We start from the raw sequence: 15,832 nt of genomic DNA, 5'->3' as shown, positions 1-15,832 counted from the left end.
CGGCGTGGGGAGGAGGAGAGCGCGGCAGGCGTGGGGAGGACCGAGTCCCGGGAGACACCCTAAACAGACTCTAGTAACTGGAGCCAAGCCTTCCTGTGTCTTGGACCCGCTGATGCTCTCTCGAGACAGGCGCCCTGGTTCTCTGGGCTCCTGCGCGAGTCCCTGGCGGGGCTGTGGCCCCCGGAAGCTCGCCGTCCCCCAGGCTGCAGGGGAGGGACGACCTTGCAGCCAGGGGCCCTGCTCCGCCTTGAGGGAAGTGGGGAGCGGGGCGGGAGGAGCGGAGTTCCAGTTCCCCGCAGAGTTAGTGTGCAGGGCCTGGTCCTTCCTCCCGCTGTCAGAATGCTCAACGTTCTTTAGACCACATTCTCGATAGCTCCCTGCTGAAGGCTTCCTAGGCGCCCAGCAGGAGGAGCGGCTCCGTCCTCTGTGCTCCCGGAGCTCTTCGCACAGACGATGGCCCTTGTGTTCATCATATTGGATTACATTTATGTGTTTAGGTGCTCATTTCCCACCCCCCCAGGACAGTGAGCTACTAGACATGAGAGGATTTACCTCATTGCGTCTCTGCCCCAGCCAGGAGAGGAGATGGATAGTCTGGATGATAAGTTAAATTAGAAACAGGCTTTTTTGAAAGTGCCACCTCCTTGTCCATGCCACCTCCCGTGATTGATTGTCCGGTTCCTTCTTATCTCTGTACCTTCTGGTATCTGACATATAGATGTTCAGAAAATGCCTGACTGAGTATGTACATGGATAAAATACATACTTTTCCATTCTATTCCATTTAAAATGCAGTAAACGTATCGTCATATTCACTTTATTCTTTTTTTAAATAACTTTAAAAAAAATTTTCTCTCCCTTTTCTCACCGCCCCTCCACCCCCCCATTTGTCTGTTTTCTGTGTCCATTCACTGTGTGTTCTTCTGTGTCTGCTTGTGTTCTTGCCAGCAGCACCGGGAATCCGTGTCTTTTTGTTGCATCATCTTGCTGCATCAGCTCTCCATGTGTGCAGTGCCTCTCTTGGGCAGGTTGCATTTTTTGTCACGCTGAGCAGCTCTCCTTACAGGGTGCACTCATTGTGTGTGGGCTTCCCTACACGGGGGCACCACTGCGTGGCAGGGCACTCCTTGCTCGCATCAGCACTGTGCATGGGCCAGATCATCACATGGGTCAGGAGGCCCTGGGTTTGAACCCTGGACCTCCCATGTGGTAGGTGGACGCTCTATCCATTGAGCCAAATCCACTTCCCTCACTTTATTCTTAAGAACATTTATAAAACTTTTTGAAGTATTCTACCTCCATCCAAAGAAGATAATGAAGAACCCATGAAAAGATGCTCAACATCACTAATCATCAGAGAAATACAAATGAAAACCACAGTGAGATCCTACTTCACACCCACAAGGATGGGTATAATAAAAAAGACATACTAAAAAATGTTGATGATGAATCCTCATCGTCTGCTGGTGGGAATGTAAAATGGTGCAGCGCTCTGGAAAACAGCCTGGCTGTTCCTTAAAAAGTTGAACTGTTACCATATGACTCAGCAATTCTACTCTTAGGTATATACCCAAGAGAAATGAAAACATATATCAACACAAAAACTTGTACACAGATATTCATAGCTGCATTAATCATAATAGCCCCAAAGTGGAAACAACCCAAATGTCCATCAACTGATAAATGAAAAACTAAAATGCGGTCTATCCATACAATGGAATATTATTTGGTCATAAAATGCAAAGAACTGTTGATACATGCTACAACACAGATGAAGCTTGATAACACTATGCTGAATCAAAGAAGCCAGTCACAGAATCCTACATATTGAGGATTACATTTACGTGAAATGTCAGAACAAGCAAACTTATAGAAACAGAAAGTGGACAGTGGATGCCTAGGGCGGGGGTGGGGGTGGGGGTAGGAGTGATTGCTAATGGGCAGGAAACTTCTTTCTGGGTGACGAAAATGTTCTGGAATTAGTAGTGATGGCTGCACAACTCAGTGAAGATACTAAAAGCCTCTGAGGGAAGTGGATTTGGCTCATCAGATAGGGTGTCCATCTACCACATGGGAGGTCCAGGGTTCAAACCCCGGGCCTCCTTGACCCGTGTGGAGCTGGCCCATGCGCAGTGCTGATGCGCGCAAGGAGTGCCGTGCCACGCAAGGGTGTCCCCCGCGTGAGGGAGCCCCACGCGCAAGGAGTGCGCCCATGAGGAGAGCCGCCCAGCGCGGAAAAAGTGCAGCCTGCCCAGGAATGGCACTGCCCACACGGAGAGCTGACACAGCAAGATGATGCAACAAAAAGAAACATAGACTCTGGGTGCCACTGACAAGAACACAAGCTGGCACAGAAGAACACACAGCAAATGGACACAGCAGACAACTGGGGGTGGGGGGAGAAATAAATAAAAAATAAATCTTTAAAAAATGAAAACCTTTGAATTGTGTACATTAAATGGGTATTTCATGGTATTGAATTATATCTCAATAGAGATGTTTTTAAAAACATACTTCACCGTGAATAAGATCTGACATCAGTTGGCTCTATCAGCGTCAATAGCCTGGTTGTGAAATCATATTACAGTTTTGCAAGCTGTTACTATCATTGGGTAAAAGATACTTGGGATCTCTCTGTATTATTTCTTAAAACTGTACACAAAGTTACAATTATTTCAAAAGTTTAATTAAAAAAAATTACCTCTTTGTTCTCTTCTCCTCTCTTTTCAAAATAATAATTCTTTAGGAGCAGCATGTCCATGTTCTTTAGCTGATGTTGCATTGGAAGGCATCTTTTACTTGTTAGGAGCCACAGGCCTGGCTCATATGCCCTATGAATTTTTCAAGAGCTGGTGAAAGTGCTGAGGCACCAAAAATACTTATTGGCTCTGAAAAGTGAAAAGAAAACCATAAAATCTGTAACAAATGTTTAAATATCTACAAAATACGATCTTATATCAAAAAGCTACAACTCAGTTCAACTCATATATTTCTATGTATATTCTTTCTATATAATATTTAATATAGAAAACAAGTATGTTAAATGTTGAGGGTTCAAAACCAGTGGTGGAGAGTGGATGTGGCTCAAGCAAATGAGTGCCTGCTTCTCACATGGGAGGTCTCAGGTTTGGTTCCTGGTACCTCCTAAAAACAAAACAACAAACAACAAGCACACAAACGAAGAAACCAACTCAGGGGAGCCAAACTGGCTCAGTGGTTGAGTGCCGGCTTCCTCATACAAGGTCCCAGGTTCAATCCCTGACCCTGGTACCAAAAAAAAAAAAAAAAGAAAAAGAAAAAAAAGAAAAAAAAGGAAGGAAGGAAGGGAGGGAGGGAGGGAGGGAGGAAGGAAGGAAGGAAGGAAGGAAGGAAGGAAGGAAGGAAGGAAGGAAGGAAGACCAACCAGAGGTGACTTGTTTCTTTTTTAACTTTTTATTGTAGTAACATATATAACTCAAAATTTCCCATTTTTAACCACTTTCCAGTATGCAATCCAGTAGTATTAATTACATTCACAGTATCGTGTTACCATCACCAATTTCTATTGTCCCAACTTTTTCATCACTTCAAACAGAAACTTTGCATCCATTAAGCAAAAACTTTCTCCTGCGACCAGTCCCCTAGTAACTATCCATTTCTGTGAAATTTGCTGCTTCTAGGTACTTCATATAAGCAAAATCAAATGATATTTGTCTTCTCGTGGCTGGCATATTTCACTCAATATGAAGTCTCCCAGCTTTATTCATGTTGTATCATGCATCAGAACTTCATTCCTTTTTTTTTTTTTAAGATTTATTTTTTTAACTTATTTCTCTCCCCTCCCCTCCCCCCCCCCCCCGAGTTGTCTGCTCTCTGTGTCCATTCACTGTGTATTCTGTGTCCGCCTCTGTATTCTTACCATCGCACTGGGAATCTGTGTCTCTTTTTGTTGCATCATCTTGCTGCGTCAGCTCTCCATGTGTGCAACCCCACTCCTGGGCAGGCTGGCCTTTTGTCGCATGGGGCGACTCTCCTTATGGGGTGCAATTCTTGCGTGTGGGGCTCCCCTATGCGGGGAACACGCCTGTATGGCATGGCACAGCACTCCTTGCATGTATCAGCTCTGTGCGTGGGCCAGCTTCTCCACACGGGTCAGGAGGCCCTGGGTTTGAACCTTAACCTCCCATGTGGTAGGTGGATGCTCTATCCATTGCACCAAATCCGCTTCCCAGAACTGCATTCCTTTTTACAGCTGAATAGTATTCCACTATATGGCACATTTTGTTTATTCATCTGTGGATGAACATTTGGATTGCTTACACTTTTTGGCTCTTGTGAATAATGCTACAATGAATATTAGTGTGCAAATATCTGTTCGAATCCCTGCTTTCAATTCTTTTTTGGATATATCAAGAAATCAGATAGTTCTATGTTTAACTTTATGTTATATGTTTAATGTATGGTAGTTCTATGCTTACCTTTCTGACAAACCACCAAACTGCTTTCTACAGTGGTTGCACTGTTTTATAGTGCCACCATCAGTGTATAAAAGCTTCCTATTTCTCTGCATCCTTGCCAATTCTTATTATTTTCTGTGTGGGTATGTGTATGTGTTTTAAAGAATAGCCCTCCTGGTGGGGACCCAGTTTTGAATCTTGTCTTTGCCTCTTGTACCTTGGTAACTTGCATAAGTTTCTTAACTCTCTGAGTCTCGATTTCCTTATCTGTAAAAGGAAACTTGTAGTGTCTACTCCACAGGGTTGTTGAAAAAATTCCATGAATTAATTTATGCAAAAGGCTCAATAGAGTGCCTGCACATGGTAAAGGGCCATGAAGAGAGAGTTGTTATGATGACAATGACACCAATTATGGCAATTTACACACCACTGTCCTTGATGTACATTTGTAGGTGGCTGGAGTGGAGGTAAAAGCTGGGAGCCCAGTAGGTCCTGGGGTTCATTTGATAATGGGTTTGTACTTAATGAGAGTCAGAGAAAAGGCTGATATAATCAGTTCTGCTATAGGAGCAACAGGAGAAGGAGAACAAAAGACTGGTTATTTTGGAAGCTCAAGCTAATATTATTTTAAATGAATGCTACAAAAACAGTATGGAAAAACCACAGAAGAGGTGAGGCCAACTAAGGTTTGCAGGTCGGTGGTGGCTGACTGAGTCACAAAATGTTTCATACAGGTCATGATCTGACAATGACCATATTTTCTTTACTAAAACTCAGGACACCTGTTCTTTTTTTTTTAAGATTTATTTATTTCTCCCCCCACCCCCCCCCCCCCGCCCACTGTCTGCTCTCTATGTCCATTCACTGTGTGTCCTTCTGTGACCGTTTCTATCCTTATCAGTGGCACCAGGAATCTGTGTTTCTTTTTGTTGTGTCATCTTGCTGTGTCAGCTCTCCGTGTATGTGGCGTCATTCCTGGGCAGGCTGCACTTTCTCTCGCACTGGGCAGCTCTCCTTATGGGACGCACTCGTTGCACATGCGGCTCCCCTATGTGGGGGATACCCTGCATGGCAGGGCACTCCTTGCGCGCATCAGCACTGCGCATGGGCCAGCTCCACAGGGGTCAAGGAGGCCCGGGGTTTGAACCGCGGACCTCCCGTGTGGTAGGCGGACGCCCTAACCACTGGGCCACGTCCGCTTCCTAGGACACCTGTTCTTAAAAAATGGTTTTAAAAAAATTAATGTCTGTGATTTCTGGTTTTTATATATGAATGGGCTTATTATAAACAACTAAAAGCACATTTCATTATACATTTATCCGGTTGTCTTTGTTGAAAGAGTAAGGTTATGTGACATCAGGATGTTGCTGGTGAACCTGAGCTTTAAGGGTGCATCTCTTTGTGGATAACTGTTGGGAGCAGCTCAATAAACATTTATCAGTGTTTGGTACCTTGGAAAGATCTGAGGACGCAAAACACTCCATCAAAGTGCTGTCCTCATATTATATACCCATAAAATGTAAAAACAAACCAAAGCGACCACCCAAAAATAAACAAAGACACCTGTAGTAAAAGGCAGTGCTTCTATGATTGTTTTATCTTATTATTCAAAGCTAATTTTGAAGCTAAAATGATTGTGAAGGCCAACTGCATGTTTCTGACATTTGCAAAGTAGTGTTTCAAAAACCAAGATGACTTAGTATAAATAGAGCTGGTGTACTGGGCAAGTAGAAAGACTAGAAATGAAATGATCTGGCTTTGGGTACAGATTCTGCCACTTATCCACTGTATGACTTTAGCCAAGCCACTTAACCGCTCTGCACCTCTGTTTCTAAATCTATGAAAAATGAAAGTTAATACTCACCTTATTAATTTGGGATGAAAATTAAAAAGATAAAGTATTGAATGCTATTCAAATATAAAGTAACATTATAGAAAATTATAGACTTCTTTTTTGAATTATGCTATTTACAGATAATCCAGGATCACAGAATTATACTTGTTTTTCACATTTTAGGCCAAAATTAAAGAGTGGAAAGTAAAAATTCCAGACAACATTACGATACAACTGTACAAACCTGACTCGTTTAGCAGTTTTCCAATTTTTGTCTTTCAAAAGCTTTGGGTCCTTCAATTTGTAGAAATGAATTTTGTTTCTATACTGGAAGAGCAAACACTCATCAATTGATAGTGTTTGCTTGAAGTGCCATGTAAGGAGGGGTCATGTAGCAAGTTCAGGGTTATAAGAGAAAGAATTCTCTGATCAGTTGGTGATATTTGCCACAGATGCAGAGAGGGCAGTATAGGTATGAGTCAGGGGTTCACTTACCTGGCATTTCTTAAGTGAGGGAAACCACGTTAGCTTTAGGGGAAGGAAAAAAAAAGCAAAGGAAGATTATGATAAATTTTAGAGGCAGTGGACTCTATAGTTAAGTCATTCAACAAACGTTTCCTGAGCACCTATTTTGTGCCAGGCTTTGTGCAAGGCACTGGGGATGGGGAGATGAGTGGCACAGGGTTCCTTAGTATTCTAGACAAGAGGCCTTGGTGTCAGTAGACCTCAGTTCAAATCCTGGCTCTGCCACTTAATCTTTGCCTATGTGAAGGTGAGGAAGTCAGCCGTGTAAGCAATGATACTATGTGACAAGTGCTGTAACGGATATGTGCAAAATTTATGAGAGGTGTCTGGACAAGATGGTGTCATAAGGTTTGTTTTTTTTTTAATGTATTTTTGTGACAGATATTATGAACTTGCAAAACAATCACACAAATGTGTAGATTTCCCATACAACTCCACATCTTGGTGGAACATTTGTTACAGATTATGAAATAATATCATCAGACTATTGCCATCAATCATGGTCCAAGGCATACATTTGGCACACTTTTTCCATACACCTCCATTATCAATACAGTATAGCTTGCCATTAATGCAAGAGTATTATAGTATTGCTGTTAACCACAGTCTATATGTCACACCAGTTGTAGTTTTCCCATGTTTGTCTATATTCCCATCTCCCTGCAATAGTGATGTACATCTGCTCTAGCTCACAGAAGGACTCTCTTGCATTTGTATCCTTAACCACAATTCTCAACGGCCTCTGGGTTCACTGTGTTATTCAGTCCCTAGATTATTCTTTAGCTTTCTTTCTGTTGACATTTACTTCCCCAGACTACCTTTTTCAGTCACAATCTCATTTATAAACCAGTTGCTACTCACTATAATGTGTTACTATCAACTCTATCCATCTCTACACTTTTACAGTCAAGTTAATTACAACTTCTACGTAAATTAAGCATCCATAGTTCTTCTCAACCCTCCTCTTATCTTTTTATAACCTATACTCTAGGTTTTAACTCCATGTGTTTATTATTTATATTTAGTTCAGATTAATGAGGCCATGCAATATTCATAAGGTGTTTTATGAGGGTCAGATGTATGACATGATCAGGTAGAGAGAGAGAGACAGGGAGACAGAGAGAAAAGATAGACAAACTAAAATATATAAGAAATATCTCTATGGAGCACAAATGAAACAGAAAACTCCAGGCAAAAATGGGCCTGCAGGACTCTAGGCCCAGAAGCAAGAGAGATGACCAGGAATCTGGCTTTCATGTGGGGAGGGGAATGGAAGGGCACCAAGCATCAAATCGGGGACTGAGGAAGGGTGTCCTCCTTTTTCACACACTTGCACATCCCTCCCCCCTCCCATACGTGTATGTATATAGATGCATTCCACAGAAGGTTAAGAAATCTGCAACTGACAGCTGTTTGGACCTATGGCTTAGAGAAGTCTAGTCCTTGGCGATGGAGAAACTGAGACCAGGGCCAGCCTTTCCAGCAACTCTCAGTATCTGGATCTGCGTTTTCCCCTATGTGAATGGAGAGCCCAATATTGGGTGAAAGCCAAGACACCAGCACAGACTTAACTGGGCTGGGAGACAGAAAGGCTGCATGGAGGCAATCACAAACTGCTAGAGAATTACAAGGGAGTATAACTAAGAGATAGGGGCTCCTTACCATGCCTTTTAGTGTTATATGCTCTAGCTGTTGGATTAATGTCAGAAATGGTGGTGATCTGACCTTCAGGCTTTGGGGAGAAGAGTAGGTAACTGCTTGCACTGTCGGGAAGAGAACAAGCTTTGTCTGATAATGAAACTAATATATTTCCTTAAATTGAAAAGTTTCTTGAAAATATAGTAAGTTGCCCAACCAGAATGACTAGAATTGTGTTCTGAGAATATTACTACTAGGTCCATCCCCTTGGTGTGGGCCTCCTACTCAAGAATATTTTCTTAAACCTGATTTATAGAATTTTGTTTTAGTTTGGATGCGTAAACCTGGAAGCTGGAGGAAGGGTGGCTTGGGAGGAATTAGTGTTTATTGAGCCATGCACTGTGCAAATTGTTTTACAGTGTTTCACATATTTTCTCATTACTCCACACATCAACCCTGGAAGTCAGGCTCTTTTGTTCCCATAGTACAAATGAGGACATCGAAGCCAGAAAGAGTTAAAGCAATTGGATCAAATTCTCCCAGGAAAAGGAGGGGCAGGGATTTGAACCCAGGTGTGACTGTTCCATATACCACTTCAGAATAGAGACTGGGCCACATTTATATTGGGGTCCTCAGTGTCCAGCAGCGCTTGCCACATGGAAGATGCTCAATAAGCATTTGCTGAAAGCATGGATACACAATGGACCTTAGGATAAGTTCCTTCCACATGGATAGTACAGAGGGGAGCTGACTAAGAGCAAGCATATACAGGTGGGTTCCCAGTACACTTTTTGTTTATGAGAAGGATGAAAAATAATAGCTTTCCCATCATCACATTCATTAATCTCACCAAATCCTATTAATTCCCTCTCCTAAATATCTCCTGAACCCATTCATTTCTTTTCATTCCCACCACCTTCATCCTTGTCCAAGACATCTCTATTTCTCACCTTCACTGTTATAAGTAGCCTCTTACCTCGTCTGCCCATTTCTCCTTTCCTCCCTTCAATCCATTCCCCCCCACTGCTCTCAGGTGGTCTTCCAAAGATGTACAGATGGAATCGTGTCATACCTCTGCTTAAAATCCTTGAGTGTTTCTCATTGCCCTTAGGGAAACAAAAGCAAATGCCCTGAAACCTTAACGCCTTGACTTGGTGTATGGGATCCTGTAGGATCTGCCCCTACCCAGCCAGCCCTGCTCACCCTGTGGCATCTCCCCTTTGCTCTCTCTCCTTTTCTATTCCTTGGCCTTTGCTGTCTTCTGCCTTCATACAAGTTGTTCTTTCTGTCTTTTACTTGACTTGCTCCTACTCGACCTCCTGGCCTCAGCTAACACACCAGTTCCATGGGGAGGCATCCATTAACCTCCAAGGCTGCATTGGTAAACACCTCTTTTATGCTCCCCTGGCTCTCTGGCTTTTCCCTTATAACCCCTAAAGCGACTCCAATTGTTCCTTAAATGTCCCCATCCCCCACTAGACTCAGTTCCTGAACAACTGGGGCCGTGTCATTTTTACTTACCAACATACCTTGAGCACCTATGCAGGCACAAAACATATAAGAGACTCTCGGTGAATGATTTTCACACTGTATTTTGGCGGTGACGTGATCAGCGGTTGAGTGGAAGTGACACAAAATTGCTTCTAAATCGCAGACTCAGTGCAAAGATTAAACAACCCTGTGATTTATTTCTGAGGGACTTTCAAGTGGGGAGCTCCTCAAGGTCTGGAAAACAAGTTAAAGAACATTGTCATTTTGCTGTCTGTGGCTGGCAGTTCATCAAGCCCCAGGAGGGCCCAATTCCCATGTGGGGAATAAACAAGGTGACATCATGATGACATACTCCCGAGGAACTGGGCAAGATGTCAACTCTGGGTTGCTGGTTGGAAGAGGCTGTCCTTGGTCTTTCAGGCAGCTAATCATCTTTGTAAGGCTTATGATTCTGTAGTTCTCCAGGGACAGGTGATGACAAACTTCTCTCTCTCAAACTTCTCCTTCGCCCAATATGTGACTCTCAGGGTATAGCCTGCCCTTCTAGGGTGATGGCCTCCACAGTACATGTAGATTGCCGGGAGAACAGTGTCCTTGCTCACTGGTTTTTTATGAGTATGCTCATAATTTCCCCTTACTTGAATTTCAGCATCACTGTTTATAAAGCTTTCCCATTTATTCTCTCTCCTTTGTTGATTTGATCTTATGCTCATTGAAGGAAGAAAGTAGAGTGCAGACTGCAGAATACTGTGACATATTTATAAATTGGGAGATGAACGGGTAGGTAGGTAGGTACGTAGATAGATAGATGATATATATAAATACATAAACTCAGCAGTGTGATCCAGGCCAGTTATTTAACTTCTTTATTCCTCAGTTTCCTCCACTGTACTATGGGATAAGAAAGTTAATTCAATTAATACATGTTTAGAGTGCTTAATAGTGCCCAGCACATATGTAATCACTAAATGTTAGCTCCTTTTATTACTAAGATTATATATGTACTAGTATTACATATATAATCTTAATAATAATATTGTTATTGCATAATAATCTCAGTAATTTTTCAGGAGAGAGGATGTGGTCTATTCAAAAGAACACAGTCTTTAGAATCTGGAAAACTGGATCTCTGTCTTGGCTCTACCAATCCTGGCTGTGTGACTTTAGGAAAGATATTTAACTTCTTAGAGCTCCGATTTGCTCATATATAGAATAGTGATTAATAATACCAATCTCAGAGAGTCACTGTGTATATTAACTGAGAGACTATCCAGAACATACCTAGCAAGGGCCAGGCACAGAGTAGATACCCTGTAAGTGATAGTGCCTGCCTCTTACTCTGCATGGAAAACACAATTCTTCCTATACATAATAAATGAGGGTTAAACTCAAGTTAGCCTGTAAAAGGAGGTGAAGGAAGAAAGGAAAAGGCAATTTATCAGCTACAATTGGTTGCATCTAACAAACAGTAACTGTTCAATGACTCTAGAACTGAGAAACAACATTTATTGAGTGCTCCAAAGCTGGGGAACGGGAACTAAATTTATTGAGTACCTCCAGTGTGCCAGGCATTTTATGTAAGTCAGTTGAGCACAAACAAACAAAAAACCTGCAAGGAAGGGACCATTACCCCATTTTACTGACAATAAGTCAGAGAAAATGATGGCTTATGGTCTCACACTGAGTAAATAAATTGGGGAAGTTCTAATCCAGGACTGTCTGATGCCCAAACATATGGTTTCTCTCCCATTGCATAATACTCAAACATCCCAATGGCAGTCATAAGGGTAATAGACACTAGGCAGGAGAAGGGTTTGGAAAAAACACTATGGGGTGAAATCATTGCAGGTAGTGAGAAGAGCATGATGTGTACAGGAGACCACCTGCAGACAGACCCTACGGGAGTGGAAGATTTGATTCTGGGAATGGACAGAGATGAGGTCTCCTCACGACCTGAGGAAAGCAGGTCGTGGCGGGCCCTTGGAATGAGAGGAGGAGGACATTATCAAGCAGCCTTAGCATTGGCCATCCAGTATACATAAATGACAAGAATACTTAAAATAGTCCTTGTCTTCAGCTTCAAGCTATATACACACCTGGCAGTATCTGGAGGCCAGTGAAGGCTCAGTGATGGTTCTCCTCACCAGAATTCCTTTTCTCAGACCCTTAACAGGAACACGTTCTCTGTGAATTGCATGATCTTTGCTCTGTCCCTGGGAAACAAAACCTCTTGCCTTTGGACCTTCTCTTCTTTCTCTCTCCTGAACAGTCCCTTGATCCCTTTGGCCCTGTCACGTTCCTTCCCAGAGGTGCCCCTCTTCTTTCAGTGTCTGCCTGATCCACAGTGGCAGGGTCCGTGACATTGGCTGCGGGACTGCAGTCATGGAGGGGAGGCGCCTACAAAACCAAGATGGCGGCCTTCTTGCTTATCTCTGGCATTGTTGAGCCTCTGTCTCTTCCTCTACCGTGACTCCCATTCCTCAAGGCTTCCTTTTGTTCCCCTTGCTTAGCTCTGTCAAGGCCAGGAAGGAGAACAGGACTGGGGGACAAAGGGAGTAAAAGTGGTTCCCACCACCTCACATAATGGAATTTGGACTTTTCCAGAAGCATCCCAGAAAGAATTACACTTAAGAATGATCACGCTGGTTGTTGGAGTACAGAGCATAGTTGAAGGGACCGAGACTGGGGTTGGGGGGCCAATGAGGAGGCTGTCACAGTTAGCCAGGGAAGAGAGGTGGTCACCAGAATCAGGATGGTGAGAGGCAGGATACCAAGGAAAAAATAGATGTGAGGAATATTTAGGAGGTTAAAAACTCTGGTTACTGATTGGTTGTAGGAACGAGAGAGAGAGAGAGAGAGAGGGAAGAACTCACAATGACACTAAGGTTGTTAGCTTGGGTATCTGAGTAGCCAGTAGTGCTGCTAACTCAGCTGGAGATGTAGAGAATGGAGCAGATTCAAGGGGTCAATGCTAGGACACTTGGAACAAGTAAAAAAAAAATTTTTTTAATTTTATTTATTTTTAATTGTGGTAAAATATGTATAACATAAAAATGTTAACCATTTTAAGTGGACAAATTCTTTGACGTTAAACACATTGGCAATACTGTGTAACTTTCCCACTATTTCCAGGCTATTTTCTTTTTTTTAATTAAAAAAATTTTTTTTGTTTTTATTTATTTTTTAATGTTACATTAAAAAAATACAAGGTCCCCATATACCCTCCACCCCCCTCACCCCACTCCTCCCACCACAACAACCTCCTCCAACATCATGGGACACTCACTGCACTCGGTGAACACATCTCTGAGCACTGCTGCACCACATGGTCAGCGGTCCACATTGTAGTTTACACTCTTCCCCCAGTCCACCCAGTGGGCCATGGGAAGACACACAATGTCCAGTAACTGTCCCTGCAGCACCACTCAGGACAACTCAAGTCCTGAAAATGCCCCCACATTACATTTCTTCTTCCCACTCCCCGCCCCCAGCAGCCATCATGGCCACTTTCTCCACCTCAATGCCACATTTACTGCCATCACTAATCACAACAATTCCAGAAGAGAGCATCAGCAAGTCCACTCCAACCCATACTCCACTCCTCCATTCTGTGGACTCTGGGATGGCTATGTCCACTCCACCTCTGTATCAAGAGGGTGCTTAGATTCCACTTGGATGATGGGTGCAGTTCTTCTGTTTGCAGTTGTAGGCACTCTTGGCTCCCTGGTGTGTTGGTTGACCTTCTTCACCTCCCTGGTAGCTGGCTGGGCTAAGTCCAATAAACCAGAGGATAGGAGTTGCAAGTCTGTTGAGGCTCAGGGCCAGGCTATTTTCATCACCCTAAACCAAAACTCATACTCATTTAGCAATAACTTCCCATGCCCCCTTCCCACCATCCCTGATAAGCACCATTCTGCTTTCTGTCTTTGTGAATTTGCTTATTCAAAGTATTTCACATAAGAGAAATCATTTAATATTTGTCCTTTTGTGTTTGGCTTATTTTACTCAACATGCCTTTAAAGTTCATCCATGTACCAGCACTTCCCTTCTCAGCAGCTGCGTAACATTCCGTTGTGTGGCTGTGGATATACACATTCTTTAATTCATTCATCTGTTGATGGACACATGGGTTGCTTCCACCTTTGGCTCTATGAATAATGCCACAATGAACATAGGTGTACAAATATCTGTCTGAGTTCCTGCTTTTGATTCTTTGGGGGTAAATACCTAGGAGTAGAATTGCAGGGTCATATGGTGAACAAGTTAAGTTTGAGGTGCCTTTGTGATATATGAGTGGAGAATCCAACAGGTGTTTGATACCTGAGTCCAAAACTCAGGAGAGAGGTCTGGTTGCAGGCTGAGAGTGATTGAGCTTCTCCCAGGCTGAATGAGAACAACAGTGGGCCAAGGAGAAAAGCCGGGAGAACAGCAATGCTTAAGGTACAGGTGGAAAAACAGAAGCTCACAAAAATACAAAGATGGTACAAGAATATGAGGAGAATGTGAAATTTCGCATCGCATTGAGAATGTCTGGATCCTTATCACTGCCTGGCTGGCCCTGCTGACCTCATCGCACACCTCGCCCTTCTTTATTCACGTCAGCCACGTGGCCTCTCTCTTTCCTAAGGCACACCAAGCACATTCCTGTTTTAGTTCTGCTCCTTCTGAGACCCCCACCTTCATTCTTGGACATTCTATCTAAGAAGGTAGCTCTCTCTTTCTCCTCACCATCACATCATCCTAACTGATTTCCTCTATAGCTCATGGCATGATCTGGAATCTTTTGAATATTTTCTTGTCTCCATTCACACCCCCAACTAAAATACAAGCTCTGGGAGGACAGCAACCTTGTTACCTTGTTCATCTTTGGATGCCCAGCTCCTACCTGAATTTCTGGCCCGTGGTATACACTTGAATACTCAGTGAATGAATGGACCAGGAGAGGGGGATGTCACAGAAGCCTGGAGCAGGGCTTCTCAACCTGGGCTATCTGCATCAAAGTCACCCATGGAGCTTTGTAAACCCTCAGATGCCTGCCCCCTGCCCCAACCTCATCCCCATCAAACCTGAACCTCCTGGGCATCTGTAAGTGCAAAATTCTCCACCTCGATGCACTCTGTGGATGGCCAGGGTTGAGAACCATTAAAGTAGAGCGTTCAAGGAGGATCATAAGTGGCAAATGCAGCAGGAAGTTTCTACAACATAAGGACCAGACAATGTCCAGACTTGATACACGCTGGGGTTAGCTGGTCAGTTCAAAGTGCAGAGGGTGGGACTGTGTTGTTTGCCTTCCAAGGGCTGCTCCCAATTTCTCTGACCAGTGATGCCCACAGAGGGACAGCTGAGGGAGAGGGTAATGGGGGCTGGGTGACCACGTGTGTTCCTGGGAACAAGCCCTGCCTGGAGCCAGTTTCCTCTGATCTTTCCAGTTCCACAAATCAATAAATCCCTTTAAGGGTGAAGCCAGGTAGAGCCAGGTTTTCTGTCAACAAAGAGTCCCAACTGATAGAACTATTATGCCAACCCCTACATCTGGTGAGTTGAGAGTGAACCAGGTTTTGTGATACGCAGGATAGTAAACCTATTTTATTCATCTATGAGGTGAATTAAAGCCACAGATGTCCTGTCACCAGAATGATATGAACAAGCAGAAGATTTGTCAGTATCAGTCATTATTTCTAGATGATGAGAACCTGGTCCTAAGGCGAAAGTGGGCTTGATTCTGGAAAAGAAATGCTTTTGCAAATGCCAAGATATACAGAACTCTTTTTAGAAAAAGACACTCCATGACGCTTTTGGTTCACATGTCACACACGGATGGCCACTTTTGTCTTACTGACCAAAGTCAGTGTTTTCCATCTTTAGAAACCAACATGAGGATAACCAGATCCAACAGTCCTCAAGCTAC

Source organism: Dasypus novemcinctus, chromosome 26 (genome assembly GCF_030445035.2).
Source record: "Dasypus novemcinctus isolate mDasNov1 chromosome 26, mDasNov1.1.hap2, whole genome shotgun sequence".
Taxonomy (NCBI): domain Eukaryota; kingdom Metazoa; phylum Chordata; class Mammalia; order Cingulata; family Dasypodidae; genus Dasypus; species Dasypus novemcinctus.
This window is presented reverse-complemented; position numbering follows the sequence as displayed.